This window comes from Thermobia domestica, chromosome 7 (assembly GCF_964235325.1).
Source record: "Thermobia domestica chromosome 7, izTheDome1.hap1.1, whole genome shotgun sequence".
Lineage (NCBI taxonomy): Eukaryota > Metazoa > Arthropoda > Insecta > Zygentoma > Lepismatidae > Thermobia > Thermobia domestica.
Window position 1 is genome coordinate 256,234,598 of NC_137460.1, and position 20,869 is coordinate 256,255,466.

Sequence of the window (20,869 nt, forward strand, 5' to 3'; positions counted from 1 at the left end):
TATTTGTAGGCGGTTTCCCCTCTTATATTTTGTTGTAACTCTGATAACAACAGAGTTATCCATGTCAGGGGACTTTTTAGACACCCCGTGTGGCAATGCAATAATAATTATAAAATATTCTCTTGAAAGTTTGTTTCTGGAAATTCTGTGCTTGCTGTGACATCAAATTTTCAACGACCAATGATAAATCATAGCTTGCAAAAACTATCAAGTAACAACGAATTTACAACTGCACAACGCGACGGCTCATCGCAGATGTTCATTGTACGCAGTGGCGCAACCAGGATTTTATTTCGGGAGGGGCCAAGAATATCCAGTACAGTAGTCTGCAAACGACGTGCTGCACCATTTGATGTGGACAAAATTGAAATTTTGAATTCTCCTCATTACAAGCAATTTAGTTATCCTTATTATTAACATGCTAAAAAACCTTAAAATGAAAATTCTAATTCACAAATCCCCTATTATTAACGGTTACAAGTTTTAAAATTTGCGCTATAATAAATATTTTGAACATCTTTATTTTTGCATAAAATGACGCACTCTTTACTAACATTTATTAATCTAAGAAATTAATGTAAGGGTTTTCACTGGGTATTTCTCCTTTCGTACAGTGCTTTGACTTAATTCAATATTCATTTATGCTTTGATCTATTTTGAAATTTCACCAAAATTTGTCTGCAACGCTGCTGTATAAGATAGATCAGGTTTGCTTCGGAGAGGGCATGGGACCCCGAGTTCATAGCTCGTTGCGCCACTGATTGTACGTTATTTTAGAAATTGGTGTTATAGTCTGAGCTCCCTCCATAGTAACCCCGGCCTAGGCCCTAATACACCCAGTCCGCCTATGACGGGAGTGCAAGCAAACTTTCATGGAGAACGACTTAAGCGATAGCGATTGTTCCAAAACAATCAACAAGCAAACAAAACTAATATTATCATTCAAATTTCCTATTTGTTATTAATAACCACAGATATATTTCCTTCATTTGCATAAACACTTCAACTTACTAAGAGGACACAATCCTCTTTTGCATGATTGACCTCCACTCTTGCTTTGATCTCAAGCTTTTTACACGTGGAACCGTATTTACCGGGCCCTTTGGACGCGGGGTCTTTCTGACTTGTGCCTTTTTGACGCAGGGCCCTTTTGACTCGCACCCAGTTGACGCCTGGCCGTTTTGACCCGTGCCCTATTGTAATGGTGCTCCTTTTGATCAGGGCCCGTTTGACAAAGTTTCTTGTTGACTCTGGCCCTTTTGTCGCAGAACCCTTTGGACCCGGACCCTTTTGACGCAGCGTCCTTATAACTCGGCTCCTTTTGTTGCAGATCCTTTTTGACCCGGGCCCTTTTAACGCAGAACCATTTTGTCGCGGAGACCCTTTTACCTAGGCCCTTTCGACGCGGGGCTGTTTTGACTCGGGCATTTTGTAGTGGGCCCCCTTATGACTCGGATTCGTTTGACGCAGGGCTCTTTTGACTCGGATCCTTTTGTCGTAGTACTCTTTTGACCCAGGCCCTTTTCATGAGGAGCGTTTTGATTCGGCCCCTTTTGACTCGGGTCCTTTTGTTGCGTAGACCTTTTGACCCAGGCCCTTTTGATAGGGGGCCATTTGGCTCGGGTCGTTTTGTAGCGGGGCTTCTTTTCACTCGGGCCCGTTCGACGCAGAGCCCTTGCGACTCGAGCCCCTTTGTACTGGGAACCTTTGACTCGGGCCCTATTGATGAGGGGTGTTTTGATTCGGGTCCGTTTGACGCGGGGTATTCTGACTCGGGTCATTTTGTCGTGGGACCCTTTTGACACGGGCTCTTTAAATGAAGGGCGTTTTGATTCGTGTCTTTTTGACTCAAACCCTTTTATTGCGGAGAGGTTTTGACCCGGGCAATTTTGACTAGGGACATTTTGACTCGGGCCCTCTTGTAGCGCGGCACCTTTTGACACGGGTTCATTTCAGGCAGGTCTCTTTTGACTCGGGCTCTTTTGTCGTGGGACCCTTTTGACGCGGCCCTTTTGATTCTTGCCCTTTTGACTCCTACCCTTTTCTTGCGGAGAAGTTTGACCCAAGCCCTTTTTTCGCGGGTCCGCTTTGACTCGTGCCGTTTGTAGAGGGGCCACTTTTGACTTCTGCTCTTTTCTTGTGGAGACCTTTTGACCCGGGCCCATTTGACGTGGGAAAGTTTTGACTCGGGCTCTTTTGTAGCGGGACTCTTTTGATCCTGACCATTTTCATGAGGGGCGTTTCGTTTCGGCCCTTTTTGACTCGGGCCCTTTTGTTGCGGAGACCTTTTGAACCGGGCCCGTTTGACGCAGGTCGCTTGGGACTCAAGCCCTTTTGTTGTGGGACCCTTTTGACTCGGGTACTTTTAATGAAAGGCGTTTTGACTCGAGCCCATTTTTGCGGAGACCTTTTGAACCGGGCCCTTTTGACGCCGAGCCGTTTGACTCGGGCCATTTTGCAGCGATGCCCCTTTTTGACCCGGGACCTTTTGACTCGGGTTATTTTGTCGTGGGTCACTTTTGACTCGGGCTCTTTTTATGAGGGCCGTTTTGATTCGGCCCCTTTTGACTCGGGCCCTTTTGTTGCGGAGGCCTTTTAGCCCGGGCCGTTTGACTCAGGTTCTTTTGTAGCAAGGCTCTTTTTCAGCCGGGCTCGTTTGAGGCAAGTCCCTTTTTACTCGGGCTTTTTTGTCATGGACCCTTTTGATGAGGGTCGTTTTGATTCGGGCAATTTTGACTCCTGCCCTTTTGTTGCGGAAACCTTTTGACTCGAGCACTTTTGTTGCGGGGTCATTGTGGTCTGGCTCTTTTGTAACATGGTCCATTTTCACTCGGGCCCTTTTGACTTGGGCCCTTTTGTTGCGGAGACGTTTCGACCTGAGTCCTTTTCACATGGGCCATTTTGACTCGGGCCCCTTTGTAGCTGGGCCTCTTTCAACCCGGGTCCGTTTGAAGCAGGGCCGTTTTGACTCGGGTCCTTTTGTTGCGGGCCATATTGACTCTGGCTTTTCGGTCTTTTCCCTTTTGTCAGGCCCTTTTGACATGGAACCGTATATATAACGCAGCAGCTGAAATACCTGGGGCAGGGGGCCTGGGGGAGTATGAGTAAATCGAAGGTAGATCGATCCAGGGCGCAGTAAAATTAATCACATCACTGTTCATATCAATTTATTTTTTCTTTCGACATATCTGGAGATCAGTGTTCTGACTAATAGCCTACAGGGGCGAAAGACGATATACATTATCAGTGTTATGACTGTTAACGTAATATATATAGGGAATAAAACGAAAAACTCTATATCGGCCCCCCCCCGTTAGAAAAAATCCTGCGGGCGTTAGTGATTATGATGTTGCTTAGTTATTGTATTATATTATTCTATACACGGAATAAATACTTATGTGTTTTATATGATAATAAGAACCTGATCTACATTTATTACGGCCCTTGCTTTACGACAACGAAACATACTCATGTTCAGCGTAATCAGTTTCCATTCACAAATAATTACAGTGAGGCGAATGAAATAATTCAAGCCCGAACATGTCGTAGTAAATTCCTGAAGAGTGAAAAGCGCTAGTAGCAGTTGTTAGCAGTTTTTAACTTAACATATAAGACAATAATTTGAAAAACTGAGAATACAAATCTTTTCAGAGATGACAGTGCACTGATGCTTTAAATCTATGCCCTTACTCCCTATACCTACATTATTTCCCTAGTCAAAATAAAAACTCTTCAAAATTAATCAAAATTTCTTATGCAACCATCCCTTCCTTAGAGTACTGCGGTGTCACATACCCGTCACGGCGATGTAAAGGCACTTTTGGCGACGAGGATACCAAAACCTGTCACGAGTACAGAAAGATCGTTAGGTCAGTGTTTTCACTTCAATACTTGTGACTCCTTTTCGAAAAAAATGAAATCAAATCTCTCTGTTTAACGTCCCTCGATTATGTCTTTACACTAAGGGAGACAGATGTTTAAAGCAAGTAAATGATGATGGAAGAATTGGTGGGATATGGGAGGAAGCGGGAATACCCGAGAAAACCCATGGACACAGGGCCGGATTTCCCGATAGGCCCGGTAGGCCCGGGCCTATGGGCGCAAGCTCCCAGGGGGCGCACGGACGAGAGAAAAAAAATATCTAGAAATAAATATAAATAGCCATAACTTAACATATTTTTTAAATTGATTAGAAAAATCAGGCTAATAAAACATTCGGATTTTGAAGTTCATTGGAACAAATAATTGTTGGTAAAGATAAAATTGCATCGTGGAGTGGTGTTTAAGCAATTAACATATAGGTCTGATATAATTTTTTAATGAAGGTTTTTAAGAAAGTAACTTTAACCAGACTAGGGGGCGGAAAAAATTATTGGGCCTAGGGGCGCCAAAATGCTAAATCCGGCCCTGCATGGACACGATGTTGTCTACCACAGATTTACTTGATCGCGGATCGAACTAGGGACCCCATGCACCAAAGATAAGGATTCTACTACTGAGCCACTTTGCGCCCGACATCATATCGAATAGTTCAAGTGAAGCGTACTCCTTAAATTGGTAAACAAATTAATCCGGGCTGGACGCAAAACGCAAAGTAGGAAAGTAAAATGAATAAGCGCATGGAACAAACAGCAAAATGTAAGTTACCAGTCCCAAACTCATTCAATTCCTCTGGGAAAGATATCATTAGAAAACCGTATGACTAAATTTGAATTACAAGGCATAGCCCAGGTTGCTACATAAATGAGACAAAAAGGGTGTTAACAAATGTTAGTATTATTATTATAAATCATAAATAATGATACTATTTTTATTACAGGACTTTCAAATCTCTCCTGATAGTTAAAGGATAAGCATTAACATCGTAGTATGTTACACAATTTTCGAGTTTACTTTCAACGTATAGAATTCCAGTACCGTGCCGTGAGACGGACGAGCGGGGCAACGGCGCCGGTGCGCCGAAGTAAGGGGCGCAAAATTCGGGAGGAAAAGGGAAAAGATAAATATAAAATGGAACGAAAACTGTTAAAAGTGCTCAAAATCAAGAAAAGGCAGGGTCAAATTTTGAAAATTTTCTTACGTTTCGCGCCAACCATGGTGGCGTTTCGCAGCTGGTCTGTCGACCTCACTCATATGTACAGGGGAAGGGAGGCGCCGTCGTATACTCTTACCCCGGACGTTGACTTTCCATGGCACGGGACTGTAGAATTCTCTTCCTCAAAGAATATGCCGTGTACGTTGGGCGATGCACGGCGCGGTTGCAGGTAGATGATGCGGAACAGGATAATATTTCTGTTACATCCAGAAGTTTATAAAACGCATGCACTACTCATTTACTTTTGTTCTGCTTGAAATAGTTTTTCAATGATTACTTTTATGATAGATAAGGGATTTTTTATTTAATTTAAAAAAAAAATGAAATAATAAAATAGTGTTGTATGGCTTTTGCTTGGTTTAGGTTTGTGAAATAATTTGTGAATAGCTGGCCTTTTTTGGTACAAATTGTTGCTAACTTCTCTAAAGTATATTGCTAAATACAGAAGTTAGCATCACACGTTAGTAAACACTGATGATACGATGCTAAAAACGAATTTGCATGGGGACCAGAGCGTTTATATACTTGAGCATCCATTATTATTAAGCTACGTATTTAAGAATAGAAATTCTTCTAATCAGTATTTTCACCTACTAATAACACAAAAAGCATGAATTGCTTGAATTGATTTGTATACTTCTGACACGAGTACAGTGCTTAATTCAGGCATATTCAAGAGGGGGCTAAGCCCCCCTAGAATATCTATACACATGCATTGAAAAAATATTTGTTTTTTTTCTGTTTTATTATTTCGATAAAAAAAAGTCTTAAAAGCAAAGATTTTTGTTTTATAAAGAAAGTTGGTTTATTCTTTTGCCCAACCTAATTGTTTTAATTAACAAACCGAGTTCTCGTATAAACTTGAAGTTATAGTGGCGTATTTACAATTTTGTTTCGGTAGGGACTTTGCTAACTTTCGGGGGGGGGGATTTGCCTGGAAATGTGAAAATTCTGCAAGACATTTCATTTACTTTACTATACTAAGTAAGATTTCGGGGGGATTCTTAAGCCCGGAAGCCACCCCCTAAACACGCCACTGTATAAATTAATTACAGACTCATACAAACGCTTTACAACGTTAGTTAAGGAAAAATGGAAATATGTTGGTTATTATAACCGACCGGACAATAACAAATCGAGTTTTTTTTTCCGACAGATTCTTACTACTCCTTTGTGATCTAGAAAAGAGCCCTACTTAATTTTTATTGCCCCTTGTACAAAAGTCTGAATTCAACACTGCAAGAGTATCACATTGTTAACCTCCAGATAAGTTACAAGTGAGGGAAATTTTCTTCAAAAGATATTAAGTGAAGATTTCTCCCCAACACCCTATGATTTCGCACCCTATACCTACATCAACTTTAACCATAAATACACAATAGAGCTTTACACACTACTGGTATCAAACGTTAAGTTATGGCTTGTGATATTCGTAAAATTTGCAAATATAAAATCTCAACTTACGGTCCGCAGAGAATGAATGAAAAGGATGTTTCCTAAACATAAATCACATAAATGATATCTTGCCAATTCTACTTATAAGTAAACATGTGAAATTAAACGGATCAAGTTTGCGCAGATTATCTTGTAATTAGTGTCAAAGGTCATGTTTTTAAATAATTTTACGTCACATTACTTTCATTAGATTTGACAAACAAGCTGTCACCTTTGATCTTTTTATGCCACTTGTTGAAGATGCATTTGATAAGCTGCTTTCAATGAGGAAAAGTGAATGCACCAATGAGAACTTGCAGAAACCAGTGTATGCTTGCAGGTAGCCTCTGATACAATTGGCCAATCCAAAATCCTGGCAACATATAATCATACTACAAAGTTCAAATCACGTAAAAGAGAAAACAAATGAGTGTCGTTTCACAGTGCAAAACTATGGTAGATTTTCCATTTATGGGGGTTTAATACTCAAACTTTTTTTTTATTTATTTAAGAATACAAGAAGCCTTTAGGACACAATTGCAATATTCTGTATTGTATTCAAAAGAGTTTCAAGAGTTCAACTCTCAAATAGTTTGCAGGCATACGAGCACATCTTCGCCACATAGGAGACTTCATTAATACATTCGTTCTAGCTTTCTGACAGAAAAATAAATCAGTGTTTGCTAGCCTCGTTCTTAAGGTAGGAACTTGAAGATTGAAGATTAATTAATCCTAAGATGGTTTTGATGTTTCTTCAAGATCTTCACAAATACAATCGTCTTGAAGATTAGTCGTTAGGTCCGAACAATCTGTTAATAATTTTGAATAAAAATACTACATCAAGAATGTTCCCCCTTTGCTCGAGGGTTTCAAAATGAAAATTTTCTACTAGGGTTGCAGCTGAATCAGTTAGGGTAGTGACCTGTCTGCTTGTAAGTGAGATATCTTAATAGTATAGGCAAATTAGAGTTCGAGACGAAAAAAAATATACTAGAAAGCAAATTTTCATTTTAATATTTGGTCTAGGAATTAATTCGTGCGGGTGGACAAGAGATGGCGCAACGAACGGAGCGTCCCACAGTTCCGTGTATCCACACATGTGTTGCAAACCCCTGTTATCGCGTATCGTTCGTAGTATAGGGCAGTGGATTAAAGCGTCAACAACACCAGTTTGTAGTTGAGTGAACATGGCGCAATTTGTGCCTGATAAAGTGTTTTTGCGGGGTGTCCTGCTGCATTACTTTAACATGCAGAAAAGTGCGACTGAAAGTCATCGTATTTTGGTGGATGTGTATGGTGACCATGCTCTAGCTGATCGAACGTGTCAGAAGTGGTTTGCACGGTTTAGAAGTGGTGATTTCGGCTTGGCAGACCAAGAGCGAGCTGGACAGCCAAAAAATTTCAAGACGAAGAATTGACAGCATTGCTCGAGCAGGATTCGTGTCAAACGCAGGAACAACTTGCAGCAGCATTAGGCGTTGATCAAACAACAGTCTCCAAACGCTTGAAAGCCATGGGAATGATTCAAAAGATGTCACATTGGGTTCCACATGAATTGAAAGACAGAGACGTTGAAAGACGAAAAACCATTTGCGAATTGCTGCTTCAACGACAGAGCAGAAAGGGGTTTCTGCATCGAATTATTACGGGTGATGAGAAGTGGATCCATTACGAGAACCCTAAACGAAAAAAGGCCTGGGTGAAACCAGGTGAACCAGGTCCATCACAACCAAAACGAGATATTCACTGTGCAAAGGTTATGCTGTGCATATGGTGGGATATGAAAGGTGTGGTGTACTATGAGCTGCTGCAACCGGGTGAAACTATGAATGGAGAACGTTATCGACGACAATTAATGCGTTTGAAGCAAGCTCTGGCCAGAACACGACCAGAATGGGAGAACAGACATGATAAACTTATTGTTCAACATGATAACGCTCGCCCACATGTCGCAAAACCGGTCAAAACCTATTTAGAAAATGTCGGATGGGAAGTTTTACCCCATCCGCCGTATTCACCAGACGTTGTTCCTTCGGACTACTACTTGTTCGATTGCATGAACAACGATTTGATTGGACAGCGGTTTACTTCTTCAGAAGATATCGAAACATGGGTCTCTGACTGGATCGCTTCCAAGGATGAGGACTTCTTTCGCCACGGAATCCGTACATTGCCTGACAGATGGGCTAAAGTGGTGGCTAGCGATGGACAATATTTTTCTTAAGGTATTTATGTATTTTGTGTTTGTACTACAGCCTCAATGTGTGCGTACCAACCGCACGAATTAATTCCTAGACCAAATACATTCTATGGACTCCCCTCATACTCTACAGAAAAATCCCAAAAAATCCCAAGTGGGCAACCGCCTGAAATGACGTTATCAATGTGGCGGCCACGCAACTACAAATACTTATACTTATGCGATAATATCTCATCACAGAACTGAGATACAAACTTCTTTCTAGTGCCAAATTAAAGATAAAGCATTGTATAAGTAATTTTAGCTAATATCGTTCTTACGTATTGACGAAATTTTTAAAAGTAGCATTTCGAATCTTAAAAATTAATTTTCTCCGTTTCATTTTATTTATTTTAAACTAGATTACTATGAGATTATCAAATATAAGAAAAAACACCTCGAAGTAAACGTTATAGAGTGGAGTCCCACCTTTCTAAAGGTACGAATATTATTTCTGTATCTTAACAATTAAGCGAACGAGTCCATTTTCTGTAGCGTAAGGTGTTGAATTTTTAGCACTTAAATTACGCTAAACATGGAAGAATATTTTTATAAATAAACACGGGAAAACGTTTGGAAAACAAACTTTTAACACATTTTTTAAACCATTGAGACTCCTGAGAGAATCGTCAAAAATAGCACATAAGCAATCATCTGAAACGACGTCATCAATATGGCGGCCATGCGAATACATTCATTTACACTTATACGAAATATCTCATCACGGAACTGATATATTGAACGTTGTTCTGGTGCCAAGTTAAGGGTACAAGATTCAAATGATTTCAGTTAATATCGTTTTTATGTGTTACCGCTATTTTAAAATATGCCGGGTATTTTCTTAAAAATTAATTTACGCCGTTTCATTTTGTTTGTTTCAAATCAGACTATGAAACTACCAGATATATATCTATATATCTATCTATCTATCTATCTATCTATCTATCTATCTATCTATCTATCTATATATATATATATATATATATATATATATATATATATATATATATATATCTATATCTATCTATATATATATATATATATATATATATATATATAGTTTTAGTAATTTAAAGTAACATTGATATCGCGAATTTACTTGACTTTGTAATGGAAAAAGCTCTGCAATTTACATTATGATATTATCAAACAAAATTATTACTTAAAATGTGAATATTAAACATTTTTCAATTATAAAATAACTTATATAGCACACACATTTAATCCAAATTTAGAAACCATTTACTGCATTACAAATTACGTAACCTAGCTCTCTACAATTGCCTTTTAACTGTTTCATTCATTAATATTTCTGAATCGTTCAGAAGATGGTTTTGAAGTTTCTTCAAGATCTTCACAAATATAATCGTCGTCTTCTAACGAATCTAATACTGGTTTATTTATGCATGATTCTCCACACATTGATGTACAGTGGAGTCCTCCTTTTCGGCACTTATAGTTTCTGGAATATTAGGATCAAGTAGTCTACTATATCCACATTTACGTGCACGCGTGGAGGGCGATCCCGCAGCCGTTGGGTCTATTTGATGGACAGGCTCCGCCAAACAGGCATCCTGCCTGAAGTTCCTTGTTCTGACTCTTACAAGGAGACTTACGGAAGTGCCACTCATCGATTTGAATGAAACTTTGCATACTTGTTGAACATCAAAAAATAATAGACATATATATATATAGATATATATATTTGTTGTTTCGGCAATGGTGAAGATTTAAGGGTAGAAACCACCTTTTGAACGTTAGGGCTAGTCTTCAAGCATAGACTGAAAACAATCATTTAATATAGGAGAAAACATACTGCCAGGGGGGATTAGGACAGCTGATTCAGAATCTGACGTCAACATCACAAAAATCAAAATGGCGGACCCAATATACAGGGAGTCCATAAAGTCCTGCAGGAAAGTAAAACTATATAACTTGGAAACTACGTAATGTATTAACAAATACTTTTTGGTGTACTTACAGAAAGGTTCGAAGTTTTGTTTCAGCTAGTTAGGATTCATCGCCAAACCTCCAATTGTGCACCATTCACGTCCAAACACTCTTGCAGTCTTTTCAGGAAACCAAGAATTGCGTGTTGGCGGTGCTCGTCTGGAATGTTTAAAATCACATCAATTATTTTGTTCTTGAGATCGTCAGATTAGCTGGCTTCTGCGAATACATGTTGGTCTTCACGTGTCCCCACAGCCAGTAATCACAAGAAGACAAATCTAGTGATCTTGCAGGCTAAAGTGTGGGTCCTCTTCGGCCAATCCATCTCTCCTTAAATTCTTCGTTAAGAAACTGTCGAACGTGAAGGGCATAGTGCGGCGGTGTCCCATCCTGTTGCATGTGGACCTCATTAATCATGCCTAACCTAGTAAGTTCTGGCAAAAGGAATGTCTGTAGCATGTTCAGATAACGGTTATTACCATTTACCGTTTCTTCCTCGAAGACAAAAGGGCAGATAATGTGGTTCATTGAAACAGCACACCATACATTGACTTTGGGACTACCCGGCTCCTTGAATTTACTTGGATTTTCCACCCCACCCCCCCAAACTCGGCAGTTGTGCCTCTTCACTTTTCCCGACACATAAAATGTGGCTTCATCTGAAAACATAAATCGAGACAGAAGGTAACCATCTTCTTGTAAGCGGGTAAGCATTGACTCACAGAATTCCATTCTCAAGTCACAGTCTTCCTCTATCAGCTCGTGCACAAATTTTAACTTATAGGACCGGACCTTCAAATTCTTGCGTACGATCTTGTGTAACATTGCCTTCGGTATTCCCAGTTCCAATGACCTACGTTTAAGCGACTTCATTGGACTCCTGCCTACGCTGTCCTGCAACGTGTGTCACATCGTCACTCGTTCCTGTCCTTCCACTGCGTGGTAAGTCGGACACACTTCCCGTACACTAACTTCTCGTACCACCTCTTGATACTTGTTTCTGCTGGGGGTATTTTCCCATACGTTGTTTGGAACTTTCTCTGCACTGAAACGCAAGATTTTAATTCCGCAAACCACAAAACACATTGTGCCTTTTCTTTAATAGACGCCATCTTAAGTCACGTGATTACCAGCGCAAACGTCATCGAGCATAGTGACCAGCATCGAGCATTGTGGCCAGAACAAAATTTTGAATTTCCTTTCTTCCAACCCCCCAAATTTATACACTTAAACGTAACGGTTTCCAAGTTATAGAGTTTTACTTTCCTGTAGGACTTTATGGACTCCCTGTAGTGATTACAATTACAAAATTTCAGTCTTCTGGTTTGAAATCCTTTGCACTTATCCAAGAACAACTGTAATTGGCAGGGGTTATTACGAGAAGATTGCAGACCGATTTGAAATCCCTTTCTATTGATTTGAAACACCTTTAATTTAACGGAATGCTTAATTAAAGTGAGTCTCCGCACTTCTCCCTATTCAGGCTACTTACGTATAGTGAGTCCTCTCGCCCCTCACTATGTCAAAACTTCACAAATCCTCAATTGTTATTATTGTGAATTTATTGAGAACACGCTTCACAGTAATATTTCGTTTAAAAAAAGTATGTGATGCATAAACATTGTTTACACCAAGCTCACCTTATTACATCAATAACCGTGACAAATCGCAAAAATGCATCACAATCTTCTTCCAAACTGCTTTTGTATCATGCATTTCTAATAAGATTTGCAAATCTGGGAGAAGAAAATTGATTGAGAATCAGTGATTGGATCTTAATTATATTATTACGGAGACGTAAATTAATGTTATAATTGTAGAGGACAATATCAGTAAAATGTCTCAAGAATTTTTCCCACGATCGGCCTAAAGAGGAACACATCAAGAGGGTGAATCGTACCAGCTGCTAGTGCCGAATGGTTTGTATTTTGAGGTACTCTCTTGCTCGTAGAATAGGTAGAAAAGCCGATGAATTGTGACCACTCCACGAATCTAATAACAAAATAGACTTCATATCTAATAACAAAATAGACATTGCGAGAAAAATTTCCTAAAACCATGATCTCACAAGACCTGATGTTAATTTTCCCGATTTCGATTATTTCACAAGGACATTTTCAGATTGAAATAGGTTTTTTGGACAATAGGGCCAAATGTTCCATTCTTCTACTGCAAAATAATTAACAACGGTGAAACAGAACACCATTTTCAGAAACTTAAGGCTGTAAGGTGTAGCTATGAGTCATAGATTTATTGATTGTGCCACACTTTCTATTGTTTGTGTCTCTGTAAACGCTACAGTGACAGGTGCAGAGACTCATTTTAATCAAGCATCACATTAAAATAAGTACAGAAAAGAGTTTCAAATTGGTTTGCAACCTCAAGGCAGTAATCTATGCCAACTGTAATTGTTCTTGGCTAAGTGCAGGGAATTTAAAAAATAAGACATTTGGTAATTGTAATCACTATATTGGGTCCGCCATTTTGAATTTTGTAATTTTGACGTCAGATTCTGAATCAGCTCTCCTACTCTTCCCCCTGACAGCATGTTTTCTTCTAAATTAAATGGTAGTTTTCGTTCTATGCTTAGAGACAACTCTTACGTTCAAAAGGTGGATTCCACCCTTAAATCTTCACCATTGCTGAAAAAAAAAAACTTGTCGAATATTTTTCGATGTTCTACAAGTGTGCAAGTCTCATTCAAATCGGTGAGTGACACCTCCGTAAGTCTTTTCGTTAGTCCTCGTGCACATAGTGCACTGTCAAGATCTGTCTCCCGACCCTGACACCTTGGCATATAACCCCTTTTCTCTAAGGGAGAGGGATACGTCCACTGAGGAACAGAAGTTCTGCTTGCTGGTAAAAGAGAAATACTAGCGAGCCAGTCCTTCCATGCTCTGCAGGCATGGTATCCGTGCATTTCAGAGCAAGCTCATCTCCCGCAAATACTCACCGTTACCCAGATTCGTGGGATTGCCTCCCATGAGCTACCGAATCCCATGGTATGACAACAGCCTGGCAGAGTCCAACCCAATCCGGGAGCCCTTGGCAATGCCCGAAGCGGCTTGTTCATTCCCGGCCCTGCCTAAATCTAACATGCAACTGGCAACCTCCTTCGCTTGTAGAGTTACCATGCACATGTCAAGATACTTCCATATCTCATCCCGGATCCAATAGTACATGTTTATTTGAGTTTGGTACCAGCCTAGATCCTACAAAGTTCCCTCCCTTTTACTGGGATCAGAAACAGTTACCCACATATCTGGGATAGGCACTTTCCCCAGTCGCCGTTCAGTCTCCCTACAGACATAAATCTGGCACTCCCCTCTCGGTAGGATCGTCCAAGCAATACAGCGCTTCCACTGATTACAGCAGAGGTACACTGTACATTACCAGAACCAATGACTGACGTAGACAGTCTGTTCAACACAGACATTGTCATTTGGAAGACATGTCTCCTCTGGTAGGCTCGCCCAAGCTATACGGGGCTACCTATCTTTTACGCGTCTAGGTATCACGTACACGTCGTAGAAAAACTACATTCTGAACCCAATGATACATGTAGGCCACCATTGGGAAGGACCAAAACATCCTCCCTCGATAGAATCGTTCAAGCAATACGGAACTTAGTCTAATTACAGTAGAGCTACACCGTACACTACCAGACCCAATGACTGATGTAAACTGTCTACCTTTAAAAACAATGGTCATGTGGGAGAAGCGGCTCCCCTGGTGGGATCGTAGCCCTGCCCCCGTAAAATCAACAAAACATGGAACGAACGGTCCCACTTCCTCAGTGCCCCTAAGGTACGAGTGTGCGTTAGGATACTAGGTATCGTATCCCGCATCCCAGAGCACGCACGAAACGCTCTTTGAGGGCAGTACCTATATCATCCTCCCGGTAGGGCATTGGATCCGGTAGGGCCTTTTGGGCATACCAAATACTCACTCTTTTATACGTGCGGGAGTACCACATAGCCTTATCTCCCGGACCCAAGGGCACGACTTAGTTGCCCATTTCGGAGGACAGCCGAAACCTCACCTCCGCCGTTAGGGGCAACAGCAGAAGCAACCTACCTCACTGAGAACGTGATGAGGTTACACGTACTCTCCTGGATCATATGGCACGAGTTAGTCGGACATTTCGGAGGATAGCCTAAGCTTCAACTCCTCCTGTAGGTTATTGTCCAGTTTGTTGGAACAGTCTATGAGGAAGAGCTGCTCGAGGTACTGGACATTCGAGATAGTTACTTGGTTCCAAGCACCACTGAAACCTATCTCCCCCTCAAAACATCCAGCCCGCCACAAGATATGTGGTAACAGGTGTATAATGAGGGCCCCCTCCCCCTTTCTCAATACGGGTTGGGACCGGATACGGCGGGGTTTAGACGGCGCGTTTACAAAGTAAACCGATAACAATGAATTGCATATTGTCTTTCAACATTTGTGAATTTACAGTTATATTTATTTACTCATCGACTTAAAATATCTCTAGAGCACACTCACCCTATTATAATGTAAAAATGCCTGTTTAAATTTACTTATAAAGGTTTTTTATTACCATCGCTTGGCCGCCATATTGATGATGTCATGTTATGCCACTGAACATTTCTATTTTTGGCAAGTTTTTATACCAGGCATATTTAAAAAGGGCAATAACACATAGAAACGATATTAACAGAAATCATTTGAATCATGTACCTTTAACTTGGCACCAGAACGATGTTCGTATCTAAGTTCCGTGATGAGATATTTCGTATAAGCATAAATGAATATATCCGTATGGCCGTCATATTGATGACGTTATTTCAGGTAATTGCTCATGTGCTAGTTTTGACGATTCTCTCAGGAGTCTCAGTGGTTTAAAAAATATGTTAAAACTTTTTTCCAAACGTTTTTCCGCCTTTATTTATAAAAATATTCTTCCATGTTTAGCGTAATTTAAGTGCTAAAAATTCAACACCTTGCGCTACAGAAAATGGACTCGTTCGCTTAATTGTTAAGATGCAGAAATAATATTGGTATCTTTAGAAAAGTGAGACTCCACTCTATAACGTTTACTTCGAGGTGTTTTTTCGCATATCTGATAGTTTCATAGTAATCTAGTTTAAAATAAATAAAATGAAACGGAGAAAATTAATTTTTAAGATTCGAACCGCTATTTTTAAAAATTTCGTCAACACGTAAGAACGATAATAGCTAAAATTACTTATACAACGCTTTATCTTTAATTTGGTATTAGAATGAAGTTCGTATCTCAGTTCTGTGATGAGATATTACCGCATAAGCATAAGTAGTCGTAGTTGCATGACCGCCATATTGATGACATCATTTCAGGTGGTTGCCCACGTCGGATTTTTGGGATTCTTCTCTGGAGTATCAGGGGAGTCCATAGAATGTATTAATATGAAAATTTGCTTTCTAATATTTTTTCCCATTTCGAGCCATTTTTGGCTTAATTTTCCTATGCTGTAAGAATTTAGTCTGTATCATGACTATCTGTTTTGTGTAGGTAACATGATTCGGGTTCCATATTTTGCTTGCATATTCTAATTTCGATCGCACGAAATTTGTGTACAATGTATTGAACACATGCATCGTATTGAACTCTCTACCTATTCTTACTATCAAGCCTAAGTTTCTGTATACTTTATTAGTTATATTTCTTACATAAGTTTTAAATGTCAAGCAGCTATCATAGGTTACACCCAGATTTTTCACTGATTGTTTTCTTAAGTGGAGTGAGTTCCTTCGATCGAATAGGGAAATGTATAAGGGTTTCTTTGTTTTGTAAATGTCATATACAAGGGCGGATCTAGGACCGACTTCTGGGAGGCGGGCGGTGGGTTGTCATACTGCTACTTTTAAGGGCTCCAAACTTTGGGATGGATTTTATTTAGATATATAAAATAAGAAAGTCTCCTCTTCTGGGAGGTGGGCGATGGCCCCCCTGGATCCGCCCCTGGTCATATACATACATTTGTTTATATTTAACCTAAGATCATTTTCTTGGCAGCATTCATTTATGTTATTTAGATCTTTCTACAGCCTTTCGCAGTCTTGTTCAGATATTATTGGCAAATCAGTAGCGTAACCAGGATGTGTGTTTGGGAGGGAGGAGGCAAGTACTGTTATATGTACACACATGTCCAAAATTATTGTCGCATGTCTATAAATATGTTGTTCTAAGAATATAATTTGACAACGAATTCGCCGGTATGTCTTATAATGTTAGTATGTGTATAATCGGCAAAGACATGTATGTGGCAAATTTCATGTCAAAAGAGCAGAAAATACGAACAATAAAGCGAAAATAAAACTTTCTTGTCCATTTAGCAACATTTTGTTTTACTCGTTTTAATTTTCGTATTTATAATATTTTTCATATGAAATTTACCACAAATATACATTTCCCGATTATACATATAGTATCAGTATTAAAAGTACCCTGCAAAATCATTATCAAATTATATTCTTACAAGAAGACAGTTATAGATATGCGACAATCATTTTGGACATGAGTGTACATGTAGAGAAATTACAAACAAAAAATATATAAACATAAAAATATATTAAAAATTACAAACATCAAAGTACCAAAGTACATTGTCGGACCGTTTTGGGAAGGGGGGGGCTGGCCCCTCTGCCCCCTTCCCTACCACTGTGGCAAATAGATCTTTAGGTCGTACATCTATAACTACTGTTTGCAAATAGGTTAAGAAGATCAAAGATAAAACCTGTTTCTCGGACGCTGAATCCATAGCAGAAAGCCATTACTCGCTATACCTTACTGTTTTTCTTCTATGGTAATAAATGTTGAAACCGGAAATCGTTAATTTGAATTCCAGATGGAATAGATGTATAAGGGAAGAGAAAGAACCTACTCTCGGGAAGCTGAATTGATTGTAAAAAACTGCGTTTCGATATCTCTGACCGTTTTTGCTCTACGGAAATCAGTATTAAAACTGGAAATAGTAGTAAATTTCAATCATTTCTTGTTTTGGCAGAGTGTTGCGGGTTGTGACAATATGCTCTCGTAAGTTACTGAATCGATTGCAGAAAACCAGTTGCCGCTATCTATTATAATATGCTCTCTTAAGTTACTGAATCGATTGCAGAAACCCAGTTGCCGCTATCTATTACAATATGCTCTCTTAAGTTACTGAATCGATTACAAAAACCCAGTTTCCGCTATCTATTACAATATGCTCTCTTAAGTTACTGAATCGATTGCAGAAAACCAGTTTCCGCTATCTATTACAATATGCTCTCTTAAGTTACTGAATCGATTGCAGAAAACCAGTTTCCGCTATCTATTACAATATGCTCTCTTAAGTTACTGAATCGATTGCAGAAAACCAGTTGCCGCTATCTATTACAATATGCTCTCTTAACACTAGAAGCACGAAGCAGTCATTTTGACTGCTTCAAGAAACATAATTTCGTATCACTTCTGTAATATTTTTGCTAAAGCTCTGAAAATCACTCACTTTTAATATTTTTCTGCCCACTTGTTGATAGCATTAATAATAAGTTTATGCTTCTTTTTATAGAGGCGCTATTGTCAGTTATACCTAGAAGCACGAAGCAGTCATTTTGACTGCCTTATAAAGAGTATAGAAAATTAGTGTTTCTTTTTGTAACTCACATATGGCAGTATTAAATATTTCTTATTTTTACACAAAAGAAAAGTTCAAACCTTTATTCATTGTAATTTGAGAGATAAAAATTCAAAATAACTCATGGTTTTATTAGGTATATTGCGATACATAGTTCCAACTGTAACTTCGTTTTTTGGTGTTATGAGATATCTCAGTGTTTTATGGTCAAAAAGTAAATTAGTTCAGATATATGCGGCCAATACCTACATGTTAGTGTGCACTTGGAGTTGTTTGGGCTGAGTTGTGTACATTGACATTTTACGATGAGAACTCAAGAAAGTTCGAGTTTTACATAATCTCTTAGAAAATGAATCTGAGGATTCGAGTGAAGGTAATGGAAACTGGAGTGATTTTGAACCTGAAGAGAACATTTTATATTCAAGTGATGAAGGAGAGGAAGACAGCGATGAGGATGACAACGCCACTAGTGGTGACAGTTTTATTGCTCGAGATGGAACATTGTAAAAAAATGGATTTGGAACAAGGTGACGTTGGCAGCACTTGTAAGGCGATTTGTGAAAAATGTAATAACTCCTTCACAACAAGGAAATTAGTTGAAAGTTCTGTATCACCGTGATGTTTACCGCGATCAAAGTTGTAATGAATTAGCTGTCTACAAATGTAAAAGCAACAAAAGTATCTGTGTGTTGAGTTCCATGCGTGAGTCAGTTTCAATTTCCAGAACCCTCGTAGCGTAGTCGCTAACGCTCTCGCCTTCGGTGCAAGCGGTCCGGAGTTCGATTCCCGGTGGGGGCACTCGGTCCAAAAAGTGTAAAACGCTTTTTCAGGTCAGCGACCCTGAATGAGGTGTTCCTGGGTTTTCCTCATTCACACCAGGTGGTAACTAAGTTATATGTTCCAGGCCGCTTCCTTCCTTGCCCCATCCTTTCTTCCTTCCCTTCCCCCGGATAGTGTGCTCATCGAGGGACGTCATCCCTCAAAACGTGAAGGGCTAAATGGCCTTAGATGCCGAAAGCCCAGAATTCTAGATCCTAACCTAACTTTCCATGACACTATAAGAAAAAAAAACGAAACTGTAATGTATTATAATTATATGAAGTTTAGTGTAGGCATCGTGGATCAAATGGTAAAGAAACACAAAGTGAATTGTGCGTATTGATTCCTGGAAAATGTACAGAGAAGCTACTGGAAAGAAAATCAGTAGGTGACAATATCTCTAACGTTTTTCGGAAGATTTGATTGTCAATGTCACTGCGCTTTGACACGATTGTGAAAAAAGTAAAGAAAACAGCTGGCATATGCTGCAAACGTCGAAAGTATATCTGTGGAAAGTGTGTACTGCAGAGATCCGAAAAAGAATTATCTGCTCCAAGTGTGGGTGACTTTCTGATGGTCTTCTCCTAAGAAGATATTTTCGAAAGGTGTCATGCAAATATTATTTTACAATCAAATTTGCAACCTAAGATTGACAGTAATAATTTGTTTCTTTCATTATTTTAGAAATACTCATATTACATTTATTATATTCATAAATATTTGTAATATTACTTATTAATGCCCCTTAGTGTTCATAAATAAAAACAATAAAATAAATAATATCATTTCTAGGCTTACTTCTAGATGTGTCTCATTGAGAATGTCAATAAAATAGTCATACTGCGTCACCATACTTTTCTATTTTAGTCAAAAACTATAAGCAGTCAATTTGACTGTTTCGTGCTTCTAGGGGGTTCAAAATATCCGTGCTTCAAGTGTTAAGTTACTGAATCGATTGCAGAAAACCAGTTGCCGCTATCTATTACAATATGCTCTCTTAAGTTACTGAATCGATTGCAGAAAACCAGTTGCCGCTATCTATTACAATATGCTCTCTTAAGTTACTGAATCGATTGCAGAAAACCAGTTGCCGCTATCTATTACAATATGCTCTCTTAAGTTACTGAATCGATTGCAGAAAACCATTTACCGCTATCTATTACAATATGCTCTCTTAAGTTACTGAATCGATTGCAGAAAACCATTTACCGCTATCTATTACAATATGCTCTCTTAAGTTACTGAATCGATTGCAGAAAACCATTTACCGCTATCTATTACAATATGCTCTCTTAAGTAACTGAATCGATTGCACAAAACCAGTTGCCGCTATCTATTACAATATGCTCTCTTAAGTTACTGAATCGATTGCAGAAAACCAGTTGCCGTTATCTATTACAATATGCTCTCTTAAGTTACTGAATCGATTGCAGAAAACCAGTTGCCGTTATCTATTACAATATGCTCTCTTAAGTTACTGACTCGATTGCAGAAAACCAGTTGCCGCTATCTATTACAATATGCTCTCTTAAGTTACTGAATCGATTGCAGAAAACCAGTTGCCGCTATCTATTACAGTATGCTCTCTTAAGTTACTGAATCGATTGCAGAAAACCAGTTGCCGCTATCTATTACAATATGCTCTCTTAAGTTACTGAATCGATTGCAGAAAACCAGTTGCCGCTATTTATTACAATATGCTCTCTTAAGTAA

At 39.2% G+C, this 20,869-nt stretch overlaps 1 protein-coding gene across 1 annotated transcript in view; it reads right to left on the reverse strand.

The window, feature by feature from the left end:
- The window catches only part of LOC145690840 (gamma-butyrobetaine dioxygenase-like), a 108,370-nt gene extending 101,712 nt beyond the window's left edge, over nt 1-6,658 (reverse strand). Inside the window, exon 1 of the mRNA XM_081766187.1 lies at nt 6,560-6,658. The gene's annotated coding sequence lies outside the window, so the exon portion shown is untranslated. The remainder of the gene's footprint in view (nt 1-6,559) is intronic.
- Nucleotides 6,659-20,869: the final 14,211 nt, after the last annotated feature.